The sequence below is a fragment of the Bufo bufo genome, chromosome 4 (genome assembly GCF_905171765.1).
Source record: "Bufo bufo chromosome 4, aBufBuf1.1, whole genome shotgun sequence".
In the NCBI taxonomy this organism is placed as follows: Eukaryota; Metazoa; Chordata; class Amphibia; order Anura; family Bufonidae; genus Bufo; species Bufo bufo.
Genome location: NC_053392.1, coordinates 133,657,633 through 133,671,643, shown reverse-complemented (window position 1 = coordinate 133,671,643; position 14,011 = coordinate 133,657,633). Strand labels below are relative to the sequence as shown.

The 14,011-nt window shown below is 42.5% G+C and overlaps 1 protein-coding gene across 2 annotated transcripts in view; it reads left to right on the top strand.

The window, feature by feature from the left end:
* The window catches only part of STK25 (serine/threonine kinase 25), a 108,866-nt gene that overhangs the window by 33,937 nt on the left and 60,918 nt on the right, over positions 1-14,011 (top strand). For both annotated transcript variants that reach the window (XM_040427935.1, XM_040427936.1), the window contains exon 2: positions 3,633-3,725. The gene's annotated coding sequence lies outside the window, so the exon portion shown is untranslated. The remainder of the gene's footprint in view (positions 1-3,632; positions 3,726-14,011) is intronic.

The following is a 14,011-nucleotide window of genomic DNA, read 5'->3' as shown; positions in this document are numbered from 1 at the left end:
TTACTATTCTTCAATGGAATTAGTGACAGGATGGTCATAACAATGTCTGCTGCCATCATGATACTATTAATAGTAATACAAATCTATAATTATGTAGAGCATATTCTACAGAATTGTAAAATTCAAAGGGTGTACATGTACAAACCAATTTGGACATCACAGAGTTACAAACTAATACACAATTCAAACACCAGGTGGTGAGGGTCCTACTCGCAAGAGCTTACAATCTAGGACAGGGGTGTAGCTACAGGGGAAGCAGGGGAAGCGGCTGCTTTGGGGCCCTGACCCAAAAGGGGCCCATCCAGGTGGAGGAGGACTAAAAAGACTTTGTTAGGCCCCCTCAACAGTATTACACAATGAAATGATATACAGTGACAGTATAGACAGTGTCGGAAACGGATGGAACAGCTGCCGGGGCTGGTCTGAGAGAGTGATCTTTACTAGCCACAGGAATGGGGGTGGCATGAAAGGAAGGGGTTGCGAAAAAATTACTGGGGGAGGGGGGCCCCATTAAAAAATTTGCTGTGGGCCCAGTTATTTCTAGCTACGCCACTGATCTAGGAGGAAGTAGAAGTGACACAAAAAATGCTTCTCTTCTATATTGGTCCAGCCATTTTTATACTATGTATTGTAGTAAAGATAAAGCTGCATGAGACAGTGCTTTAAGAGTAGAAAGCAGTGTTGGATGATGGCATCCAGTTCTGCAGAATTAGAGATGGGGGGAATGTAAACAAGGAACATTCAGATTAGAGAATATGATAAACCTGCCTCAAACAATGTGTTTTTAAGGCACGTTTAAAGCTAAGGAAGTTAGGATTTAACCTTATTGTATAAGGTGGCACATTCCAGAGAGCTGGTGCAAATCGACAAAAGTCTTGAAAGGCAGGAGTGGTTTAAATTATGGAAGATGTTAAACTTAGATCACTGGCAGAACAGAGAGCATGGGTAGGGTGGTTGACAGAAATGAGGGAGGCGATGTAGCAGCACTTTGGAGAACTTTGTGGGATATTATGAACTGTTCTAGCCCCTCCTTCCATTTCTTCCCCAGTTCCATTACCTAGCCCCAGGTCTCTATCTGCACTATCTTTCCCTCCTATAATGTAATTACACTCCCTCCCAGTCCCTAGTTTAAACACTTCTCCAACCTTCTAGCACCTTCCCCATTGACGTGCAGCCCATCCCTACCATAGAGCCTGTAGTCGACAGAGAAGTCGGTGGTTTGTAGAAACAGGAGGCCAGAAGTAAAAGTATTAAGGTCTCCCTTTACTTAGTGCAAAAACGTGTGATACACCAGAGTAGGGGCTCTGGCATATGCTTCCTATCTCCTCTCCATTTGGCCTCGAACTACCCCTTCTGGCAGGAGGTAGAGCTGGCCCACGCCTACCGAGAGGGGAGGAACAGGGTGGTTAGTCCTAGTCCTACCAACCACTGCCAATCATACCTCTTCTTGCTGGAATACACGGTCTAAACATAACATAACATTAAGACATAATATAACAATACATAATGAAACATTTGCAGATACCCCCATGTCTGGGGTACTATACATGTACAGTTAGGTCCATATATATATATATATATATATATATATATATATGGACAGAGACAACCTTTTTCTAATTTTTGTTCTGTACATTACCACAATGGATTTTGAACAAAACAATTCAGATGCAGTTGAAGTTCAGACTTTCAGTTTTAATTCAGAGGGTTGAACAAAATGATTGCATAAAAGTATGAGGAACTAAAGCATTTTTTAAACTCAATCCCTTCATTTCAGGGGCTCAAATGTAATTGGACAAATTAAATAATTGTAAATAACATGTTAATTTCTAATACTTGGTTAAAAAGCCTTTGTTGGCAATGACTGCCTGAAATCTTGAACTCATGGACATCACCAGACGCTGTGTTTCCTCCATTTTAATGCTCTGCCAGGCCTTTACTGCAGCGGTTTTCAGTTGCTGTTTGTTTGTGGGCCATTCTGTCTGAAGTTTAGTCTTTAACAAGTGAAATGCTCTATTGGGTTCAGATCGGTGACTGACTTGGCCATTCAAGAATATTCCACTTCTTTGCTTTAATAAACTCTTGGGTTGCTTTGGCTTTATGTTTTGGGTCATTGTCCATCTGTATTATGGAACGCCAACCAATCAGTTTGGCTGCATTTGAGCACACAGTATGTCTCTGAAAACCCCAAAATTCCTCTGACTGCTTCTGTCCTGTGTCACATCATCAATAAACACTAGGGACCCAGTGCCACTGGCAGCCATGCATGCCCAAGCCATCACACTGCCTCCGCCGTGTTTTACAGATGATGTGGTATGCTTTGGATCATGAGCTGTACCATGCCTTCGCCATACTTTTTTCTTTTCATCATTCTGGTAGAGGTTGCTGTTGGCTTCATCTGCCCAAAGAATGTTCTTCCAGAAGTGTGCTGGTTTTTAAGATGTTTTTTTAGCAAAGTCCAATCTAGCCTTCTTATTCTGGAGGCTGATGAGTGGCTTGCACCTTGCAGCGAACCCTCTGTATTTACTTTCATGCAGTCTTCTCTTTATGGTAGATTTGGATATTGATATGCCTGTATCCTGGAGAGTGTTGATCACTTGGTTGGCTGTTGTGAAGGGGTTTCTCTTCACCATGGTAATTATTCTGCGATCATCCACCACTGTTGCCTTCCGTGGGCGTCCAGGTCTTTTTGCATTGTTGAGGTCACCAGTGCTTTCTTTCTCAGGATGTACCAAACTGTAGATTTTGCCACTCCTAATAGTGTAGCAATTTCTCGGATGGGTTTTCTGTTTTCGCAGATGAAGGATGGCTTGTTTCACCTGCATGGAGAGCTCCTTTGACCGTATGTTTACTTCTCAGCAAAATCTTCAAAATGCAAGCACCATACCTCAAATCAACTCCAGGCCTTTTATGTGCCTAATTGAGAATGAAATAATGAAGGAATTGCCCACACCTGCCCATGAAACAGCCTTTGAGTCAATTGTCCGATTACTTTTGGCCCCTTTAAAAACAGGGTGCCACATTTAAAGGAGCTAAAACTCCTAAAACCTTAATCCAATTTTATTGTTGATAACCTCAAATGAAAGCTAAAAGTCTGGACTTTATGTCCATGTCCATTATATAAATATAACTTGAACATGTTTTAGTATACAGGTAATAAAAACAAAATTTGTGTCAATGTCCAAATATATATGGACCTAACTGTACATACAGAGGTAGATGTCAATCACTAAGTAGGACCGCCCACTGGACTCCTAAGCATAAAGTGTGCAGGTATTTGAATTAATAAAATACAAGTTATATGCATAAAACTACCGGTATATATTAATCTTCTCAGCTCCTCCTGCTCTATAACCTGCTCCCTGTGGATTGCATGCACAATATGACAGGCTCCTGGTAAGTCTTATCTATGTATTTAGGTTTAGTGTTCCTTAATAAGGTAGGCTGCTGCCGTTGGACGAAAGACAGCATTGTGAGTATACATAATGAAGAAGAAAGAATCCAGTGGTTTATATTCCTGTCTAATAGTTTATATTCCTGTCCAGTGTTGGCTCTTCATGTTTATAATGATGAAGTTATAGTGTATGCACTTTATATCTACAACTCATACAGTCACTGTTTTAATATTGCAGGCGCCTAAAGGTTCACAGCCCCAGAGCTGTGTAAACATGGCTGCAGGTGTAACTGTGAAAACCATACCATTGAACCATTAAAACTATACAAGCGTGAGTACATGTTTGAGCAGTTATGTGGCATATGAAAGGCTGTGCACCATTTGTATGTATTTGACATCTAGTTTCTTTACTATTTACATCAAAGATCTACAGTACAGACCAAAAGTTTGGACACACCTTCTCATTCAAAGAGTTTTCTTTATTTTCATGACTATGAAGGCATCAAAACTATGAATTAACACATGTGGAATTATATACATAACAAACAAGTGTGAAACAACAGAAAATATGTAATATTCTAGGTTCTTCAAAGTAGCCACCTTTTGCTTTGATTACTGCTTTGCACACTCTTGGCATTCTCTTGATGAGCTTCGAGAGGTAGTCCCCTGAAATGGTCTTCCAACAGTCTTGAAGGAATTCCCAGAGATGCTTAGCACTTGTTGGCCCCCCATCACTCTCCTTCATGGTCAAATAGCCCTTACTTTCAAAGTTTTCCCAATTTTTCGGCTGACTGACTGACCTTCATTTCTTAAAGTAATGATGGCCACTCGTTTTTCTTTACTTAGCTGCTTTTTTCTTGCCATAATACAAATTCTAACAGTCTATTCAGTAGGACTATCAGCTGTGTATCCACCTGACTTCTCCTCAATGCAACTGATGGTCCCAACCCCATTTATAAGGCAAGAAATCCCACTTATTAAACCTGACAGGGCACACCTGTGAAGTGAAAACCATTTCAGGGGACTACCTCTTGAAGCTCATCAAGAGAATGCCAAGAGTGTGCAAAGCAGTAATCAAAGCAAAAGCTGGCTACTTTGAAGAACCTAGAATATGACATATTTTCAGTTGTTTCACACTTGTTTGTTATGTATATAATTCCACATGTGTTAATTCATAATTTTGATGCCTTTCAGTGTGAATCTACAATTTTCATAGTCATGAAAATAAAGAAAACTCTTTGAATGAGAAGGTGTGTCCAAACTTTTGGTCTGTACTGTATATGATGCCTTTCAATATAGGAAAAAAAACAAAACATTTTTATATTATACGAGTTTTGGGAACAGGCTACTTTCACACTCGCGTTGTGGGCAGATCCGTCATGGATCTGCAAAAAAGGATCCGTTACAATAATACAACCGCATGCATTCGTCATGAACGGATGCGTTTGTATTATCTGTAACATAGCCAAGACGGATCCGTCATGAACACCATTGAAAGTCAATGGGAAACGGATCAGTTTTCTATTGTGCCAGATTGTGACAGAGAAAACGGATCCGTCCTGGCACACAATGTAAGTCAATGGGGACAGATCCGTTTTCTCTGTCACAATCTGGCACAATAGAAAACTGATCCGTCTCCCATTGACTTTCAATGGTGTTCATGACGGATCCGTCTTGGCTATGTTACAGATAATACAAACGCATCCGTTCATGACGAATGCATGCGGTTGTATTATTGTAACGGATCCGTTTTTGCAGATCCATGACGGATCTGCCCACAACGCGAGTGTGAAAGTAGCCTGTTCCCAAAACTCGTATAATATAAAAATGTTTTTTTTTCTATATTGAAAGGCATCATATAGATCTTTGATGTAAATAGTAAAGAAACTAGATGTCAAATACATACAAATGGTGCACAGCCTTTTAAAGCCACATAACTGCTCAAACATGTACTCACGTTTGTATAGTTTTAATGGTTCATGGTATGGTTTTCCCAGTTACACCTGCAGCCATGTTTACACCATTTAGCTCAGTTTCGTCAGGCGGACAGCAAAACTCTGCAGGCAGCCTCCAGAGCGGAATGGTGACTGATCGGAGGCAAACTGATGCATTCTGAGCGGATCCTTTTCCATTCAGAATGCATTAGGGCAAAACTGATCGGTTTTGGACCGCATGTGAGAGCCCTGAATGGATCTTAGTAACGGAAAGCCAAAACGCCAATGTGAAAGTAGCCTTAAAGGGATTCTGTCATGACATTTGAGGCCTATAACCTAAACATATGGCCAGGTCACTACTAATAACCTGAATCTCAAACTGTGGCTCTATTAGCTCATAAAACAGGTTTTTATAACCTGTCATTCACCTACCTAAGGTGTCCAAGGGGACGTCGCTTCATACAGGGTGCCTGGCTGCAGCCATCCCCGTCTGGTGCCCAGCGCCGCCTTCCCACTAGAAATCGCCGCCCTCCCTTTCTATAGAGCCGCCTTCCTCACCTCGGCGCCGCCTTCCTCACCTCAGCACTGCCTCCGAAATCGTCCGCTCCCTCAGCCAGATCCCATGCGGCTGTGAGAGGATGGCTGCAATAGGGCGGTCAAGGCAGGTTTGAGCGAAGTGCGCCGGCCGGCGCATGCGCACTTCGCTCAACGAGGCTGCTGCCAGGAGTCCGCACGGACGCATCAGGTTATACCTAGTGCGCACGCGCGGGATCTGGCTGAGGGAGGCGGCGCTGAGGTGAGGAAGGCGGCTCTATAGAAAGGGAGGGCGGCGATTTCTAGTGGGAAGGCGGCGCTGGGCACCAGACGGGGATGGCTGCAGCCGGGCACCCTGTAGGAAGCGACGTCCCCTTGGACACCTTAGGTAGGTGAATGACAGGTTATAAAAACCTGTTTTATGAGCTAATAGGGCCACAGGCACATTTAATAAGGACAGTTTCGGATTCAGATTATTAGTAGGGACCTGGCCATATGTTTAGGTTATAGGCCTCAAATGTCATGACAGAATCCCTTTAAGGCTCTGGTGACAAATATAGTTTCACATTTGAACTATTTATTATAGAATCTGTCAAGATGAATGTGGATGGCTGCTTAGCAATCACTGACGGTGATACAATGGATCTGCTCACTCTTGTGTACATTTACTTTGGTCATCACTGTCTATACAGTAAAGGTGCTGGTAGCACTAGCAGAACAAGTACTACTGCTCTGCAAGAGAAGATGCTCGCAGTTCCCTAGCATTATATTAAAATTGTGGGTGGGAAGTTGTAATGTCTCCCTGGCAGAGGATTACTTTGTGCTTAATAAAATGAAGCATATTCTTACTGTCTGCATTCTAAACACCGCTCTTCTACCCGGCCAACTCCTGTTCATCATAGAGTATTTATGCTGAGAAGACAATAAGGCACCATGAGTGTGTCTTATCAACTTCTAGTGAGTCTGCTGTTCACGGCTACAGGAAAAATTATAGTTAGTAGGTTGCAGAATCATTAAAAATGCTTAAAGGGTGTTCCAGCTAATCAAAAATAACTGGCAGTGGGGTCAGAGGGGCTTCAAAACAGAAAATAACATATGCCTCCACTAATCCCCCCACCACTGCTGTTCTGACTCTGCCCGAGTCCCTGCTGCTCTCTACCTCTGGCTCCTGTCTCAACACGCAGGAAATACCTCAAAATGCTCTCTCAACCAGTCGCTGAGCGCTGAGGTGACCCACTTCAGCCACTGACTGGCAGAGAGAGAATTTTGAGGCATTTCCTGTGTGTCAAGACCAGAGCCCGAAGTCAAGGTTATGGCAACCACGGGGGATCAGTGGACGTATCACTCCAAAATGGCAGCTGTGGGATATTGGTAGAGGTATATCTTCTTTCATGTTTTAAGTCCCACTGAGCCTGCTTCTATTTTAGTTTAGCTGGAACACCCCTTTAATACCGTACAGACATCTGCCTAATATGTACAGCGGATGTATGGTCTTAAAAGATGGAACCCACTCAGGAGCTAAGCAGGCGCCATAGCCCACGGGTTTCTGCTGCTGCTGCTGCAAGTCCATGATTGGCAATAACGCTGATCATAGACTTTTAACCCCTCAGATGGCGTGGAAAATTGTGACCACGGCAATTTTTCTATGAGTCCTGCACTGGGGCCCAAATAGTTCCAATGCATCGAGTTTGATGGAGCTGTTCAGTCGTTGGAGCCGAGACCTGCCAGAGCAATGTACCTATGGAGCCCTGCCTGTGGCAAATATGAATATAGTGAATCTCCCATAGATCGCAATAGTAGTTTATTGCAGTCTATGGGAGAAGTGATCAGATGATTGCATGTTCAAGTCCCCTAGGAGTACCCTAAAAAAAGCTTTAAAAATATTTAAAAAATTCAAACCACCCCCATATTAAAAATAAACAATTAAAGAAAACATCACTAATATCACATGTCCCAAAATGGCTAAACTGTTAAAATATAAATGTATTTATCCTGTACGCCATAACAGAAAAGAAATGGTTAATTTACAGTTTTATCGTCACTTCACCTTAAAAAAATTTAATAGAAAGTGCTAAAAAAAATTTTTTTTAAGTATTAAGACACAAGAAAAACTATTAAAAAAATATGATATGGCTGTAATCGTACTGACCCGGAGAATGAAGGTAACAGGTCAGTTTTACCTCAAAATGAAACCCATAAAACTGTGGTGGAATTGTGTTTTTTTTCCCAATTCCACCCCATTTTTTTTCCAGCTTCCCACTACATCATATGCAATATTAAATGTTGCCATTAGAAGATACAACTTGTCTTGCAAAAAAAAAAGCCCTCATACATAAAAAAAAAAGTTATGGCTCTGCAAAGGCATGTGCCAAAAACAATCACTGACGCTGATGGCACATACAGACAATAGGTGAAAATCGAGCTGTTCTACAACAGTTGCTGTCCGTACAAGCACACTGAGATACGTGTACATGCGGCTTTCATTAGAATTTAATGCAAAAATTTGATGACAAAGATATGAATAGCAAAGAAATCGGAAGATAATTTAATGACAATTGCAAATGCATGCAACCGCAACTGTCTCAATATAGTTAAAATTGGAGCTCCTGCAATTCAGAAGATCTTGGGGTAGCCCTGACCTTAGTTTGCTATTAATTGTATCCCTAAAGCTGTTTAATATAAGTAATATAATATACAAAAGTAAAACCAAACACAATGCAACAGCACTCTTCAAACTTGGAACATATGGACTAATACTATATATTCTTATCAAAATCGTTTGTTACCATCCACCACGGCAATGTATCCTCTTTTAGATGGGGTCCTACTCTTTAATGACTCCTACCCTTGTGCCGACTGGACTGAATGAATTCAAGGAGAGCAGGCTCCAGCTACATACTGCTCTAATTAAAATCAGCCTGTTGGAAGATGGAGTTGTTAGGTGTGCGCAACCATTATGGTGCAGTTACATTGTGTTTGGTTTTACTTTAGTATTTTTAGCCATAGTGATTCCCACCTGCGCACATATTTCATTTTGCAGGATGTGCTGGCTAACTGTGTGCTTTGTTTTAGTAGTATGCATTTGGATGTGTGGCTGCCTCCATATTGGTTGTGTACTCATAACAAACCCATCTTTTTCACAGGTTGTTTTTATGGTGCAGCTTATGGCTGCCGTTTGCTCTCCCTGAATTAAGGCCTGTTGGCACAAGGAGAGGAGTCATTATAAAGTAGGGTCTCATTTAACAGAGGTCACCTTGCCGTGGTGGATGGGAGCAAATGATTTTGATCAAAATACAATTGCTAAGTACCTCACATTAATTTATATCATGAATATAGCATTAGTTCATATATTCAATGTTTGAGGAGTGCTGTTGCATCGTGTTTTACGTAAATTTTACCTAACAGCACAGTAACAGAGGGGGCCCCACATGTTATATACTGTGGCAATGTGAACATTGAGGTGTTGTTTCCCCAGGTTCCAGTCCGGGACTTGAGACATGCTCATGTCCAGGGATCCTATTTAATCCTGCTACTGGATCTTGGGTGTGGCTCACTCTGGAGAGTCTGTGTGCAGCAGAGGCCTGGGAAGGCTCTGTCTGTGTGGTCTCAGCTGGGCAAGGCTGGGAGATAGCCTGGAGTTGGGGGACTACTGAGCCCCAATCCCCCACAAGAAACAGTGAACTAGAGACAGTGGGCATACTGTGCTCTGTATAGCCAGGAGGCTGTGGGACATTGGCTGACAAAGCCGCACGAGTTCACAGGGAGTGAACTGTGACCTAGGTGAGTCAGGAAACTCTGTGTTAGTTAGAGCCTAGCCGGGAAAGTGTTTGTTATTTTATGTGGATGTCACATGTGTTAGGTGAAGCTGCGACTTCATGATGACCTGTATTGGTTGGAGTGTGAAATAAATGCACTGTTTGGACCTGAAACCTGGTGTCCTAAAGTCGTATCTGTGAGAATGACCCCCGAATAAGAGGCGATCCCTTACAATATGTTCTAACATGTTTCCCAAAGTATAATTTCTAGTGTTAGCACCCTGCCAGTGAATGTATCTAAAGTACCATATTGTAGTAAAAACAACAGATATGACAATCCAATCAAAAGATTGTATATAAAAATGAACGCATGAAATAATTCAAGGATCATGTCACTAATTGCTTAACATCACCTTTCAAAATTTTATAATCTTCTGACTATCAACAAGATAATTGTAATATGTGGTTAAGACAATACAAGGATCATTGGCAGAGTTTCCTCGATGATGTGCCATGTGGCTCATCAGGTTTTACATAAAGGAAGGAACGCTTCAGCTGGGACTGTTTAGCTGACATAGTAATGTTTTCTGGTAAGACAAGAGTAAATATAGCATCTAAGATCACCGCATGAAACCAGGTTGAAGGCCATTGCAGAGTGCTAGGGAAATGCCTTCCAGATGATTCCTGTTTTCCTTCTTTTCCTATTTCCATTCATATATATGGATATTCCAGATGTCTACTAGTCAGGGGTAGATTAAAAACCGGATTGGAGTAATTAATTTAGGTTATGGCAACATCTTTTTCCAACTATGACCCATCCATCGCTATATTTAATAACATAGGCAGTGCACACATAATAAAATTCAGGACCAGGATGATGTGCTAATTATAAATTATGCCAGAATATCGGAATTTGAGAATTTGGACAATTCGGCAAGCCGTCATAATACATAGGAGACCTGAGTTGCTGTGGTTCATAAACACTTCCACTTTGCAATAATACCACTCACAGCTGACGGTGGAATATCTAGGAGGGAAGAAATGTCATGAACCAATTTGTTACAATGGTGACATCCTATTACAGGACCATGCTGGAATTCAGCGAGCTCTTTAACAGCTTCATTACTGGAGTATTTACCCCCCCACCCCCACCCCCATCTTTTTCAGTTTTAGCGATGGGCCTATCTAACTGCATATATTTTTCCTTTCTTATATTTCCTCTTACAAAAGATTTCAAGACAAAACATATTCTATTTTTTATGGAAGCAAAAAGGATAAAGATATATATATTTCATTTTTTTATGAATGAAAAAAGGGGGGAAATGTGTACGTCTGTGTGTATGTAGTCTGCAGGAATTTAAATGTTTAGAATACAAGTTATACTGAATATTTTCCTTTAAAAACATATATCAATCTGCTCAGCTACTCCTTCTCGGTAACATGCTGCCTACAGTTCAAACACTATGTTCAACCTGACAGGTTCCTTTTAATTCACAGACAGTAGGATTACAGTTAATTTTACAGCCAGCAGGGGGAACTCTCACATCAAGAAGGCCACTCCCCTGCCAGCTTTTTTTACTTTATATTGTGGTAGATCACTGTACACAGTGATGCCACGCAGGAAGACTACTTTGCCTGATGTCCGGGAGTGCCATTATCACTTTCCTCTATAGAGAGGGAGGAGTTTAGTTATTGAGTAGGTCAGTCTATCCTACCCCCTCGTGGGGAGAGGTTGTGTGAGGAGTCTTGTCTGACTTAACCCCTGCTACGGGAAGGCAGCAGGCCTGGTCCTGTCTGGGCAGGTTCTGTTAGTCCTACGCCAACCTTATCACTGGAGGTTGTGCACATCCAAGCTGAAGCTAGAGCTTGAGGTACTCCAAAGCCAGTACAAGAGGTTCCTAGGATTCAAGTAAGAGACAGACTACAGCTAAACTAAGTTCCAGCAGAAGAGGAAAGTTCCTATTTACTCCAGCTAGCATAACAGAGCTAAGACTGTTGCAGAGAAGTATTTGCCTGCCATTAATGCTGATGACCAAGATACAGTTTGGAAACTGTTTGTATTACCAATTCCTGTCGAGTAAAAGCAACTGTTCAACGTTATTACAGTCTGGACTCCATTCATTCTACTCATCCACCATCCAAGTTCACCTACCCCTTTTGCTCTGCCTCAGACCACACCACGTCTGGGATCCAAGGATTTCCAGGTAGGAACACCGTGACATGTGTAAACAACATCTACAGAGATTGTAGCCCACCCTGCACCACTCTGGCAATCCTACTCTGGGTACCAACATTACCATCTACAAAAGGGAGCCTTGTGCTTCCACTGCTTAACCGCAGCTGGCGTCACGTTTATTTGTTCTATAAGTGGGACACCTCCTAAGAGGCAAGGGATACCTCAGACGCTGTCAGCTGCCCACTGCAAAGCAGGTGGTGTCATGACAGGCCGGGGACTCTTTCACTTAAAGGGCCCCCTGGCTGGAACCAGTCTGTGGGCATCACACTTACTGTGACCGCAACTGTCTAAAGTGGTCACAGCGATCTGCAGCGCTATAGGGCGCCAGCAGATCACAATGTAACCTGATGCTTTTATATGTCAGGTTGAAGAGTTTACTGCCATGACGTATATAGTTGTGCAGCGGTAAGCAAAAGGTTAAAACAAACCAACCTTTCCCAAAAGTCTATAAAGGCAGATTGCATGACTAGGGTCTGGATTTTATACACCAGGAACTGAATGAAGAGACTAAGAGGTGTTTCCCAATGCTTTTCCATATAGTGTATGTAGTCTCAATGTAGGAGCCTACTTCAACTATTACAAGTCTCCTAGATGGAGCTTTCAGAAGAATGCAGTTCCTTGATCTCCATTCTGCAGGGTGAGATGACCACATTAATCTGGGGAGATCCACACAATGAGGAAACCATACAAACATGGGGAGAACATGTTATTGTTATGGCTTACTAGCAGAAGGACCCGGCTTTGCATGGGTATATTTCATCTATTTCATTTTATGTTTCCGTGTGTCGTAAAAAGATATTGACAGTTTCCCCCATAACAGTGACCTCTACAGTACCCGCTCCTTTAACCTTGACCTCCACAGTGCCCGCCCTTTTAACATTGACCTCCACAGTGCCCGCCCCTTTAACAATGACCTTCACAGTGCCCGCCCCTTTAACAGTGACCTCCACAGTGCCCGCCCCTTTAGCATTGACCACCCCTTTAACAGTGACCTCCATAGTGGCCGCCCCTTTAACAGTGACCATCACAGTGCCCGCCCCTTTAACAGTGACTTCCACAGTGCCCGCCTTTTTAACAGTGACCTCCACAGTGCCTGCCCCTTTAACAGTGAATTTCACAGTGACCGCCCCTTTAACAGTGACGTCCCGTTAACAGTGACTTTCACAGTGACCGCCCTTTAACAGTGACTTTCACGGTGACCTCCCCTTTAACAGTGACTTTTACAATGACTGCCCCTTTACCAGTGACTGCCCCTTTAACAGTAACCGCCCCTTTAACAGTGACCGCCCCTTTAACAGGGACCTTCATAGCGCCCGCCCCTTTAATAACAGTGACCTCCACAGTGCCCGTCCATTTAATAACCGTGACCTCCACAGTGCCCGCCCCTTTAATAACAGTGACTTCCACTGTGCCCGCCCCTTTAAAAACAGTGACCTCCACAGTGCTCGCCCCTTTACGCAGTAAAGAAAAATGGCTGGGTTGTTATGGAAACTTGGAGTAAAACTGTGTTAATGGCAGTTGACATTTGAAAAGAAAGACTTGCAGGCTTGTATTGGCTAATGTGGGTCATTTTTTGGGAATATCTCAGGAACTTTACATCCTAGAGAGCTAAAACCTTCCCGGAGATCTGATGTACCTGTGTGCCAAATTTGGTGAAGATCGGTCTAGTCGTTTGGTTGCTCATAAAGAACAGACTGACAAACTCATTTTTATATATATAAGAGATATGGTATGCCTATACGTGAGATATTCAGTACGGTCTTTTCCAAATTTATGCTTGACATACCCACACGGGGTTCCTTATGCAGAGTGACTAATCAATAATTTGAGAATGACTCCCATCATTCAACAATTGCCTACTTTTATTCACTTCTACGTCACAAATAATAGAGTGGGCCATTTCCTTCTGTTTTGAGATTTGCTTTACTCACCCGTATAAGAACCAGTTCTCACACGTCCTCTTCATCAGAGATTGCGGAGGATCTGATTATGCAATATGCATTACAGTTGTTTTCTGTTCCAAGCAGCAGCCACACCAGGAGCCTCTCCTTCCCCCCAGGACCCTAAGGGAGCAGAAATCATCAACTGTATGATCATTACACCAGAATGTGTTCTCAGCGCCAAAGAGCTTACCTGCAGATTTTAATTTGACAGTGAA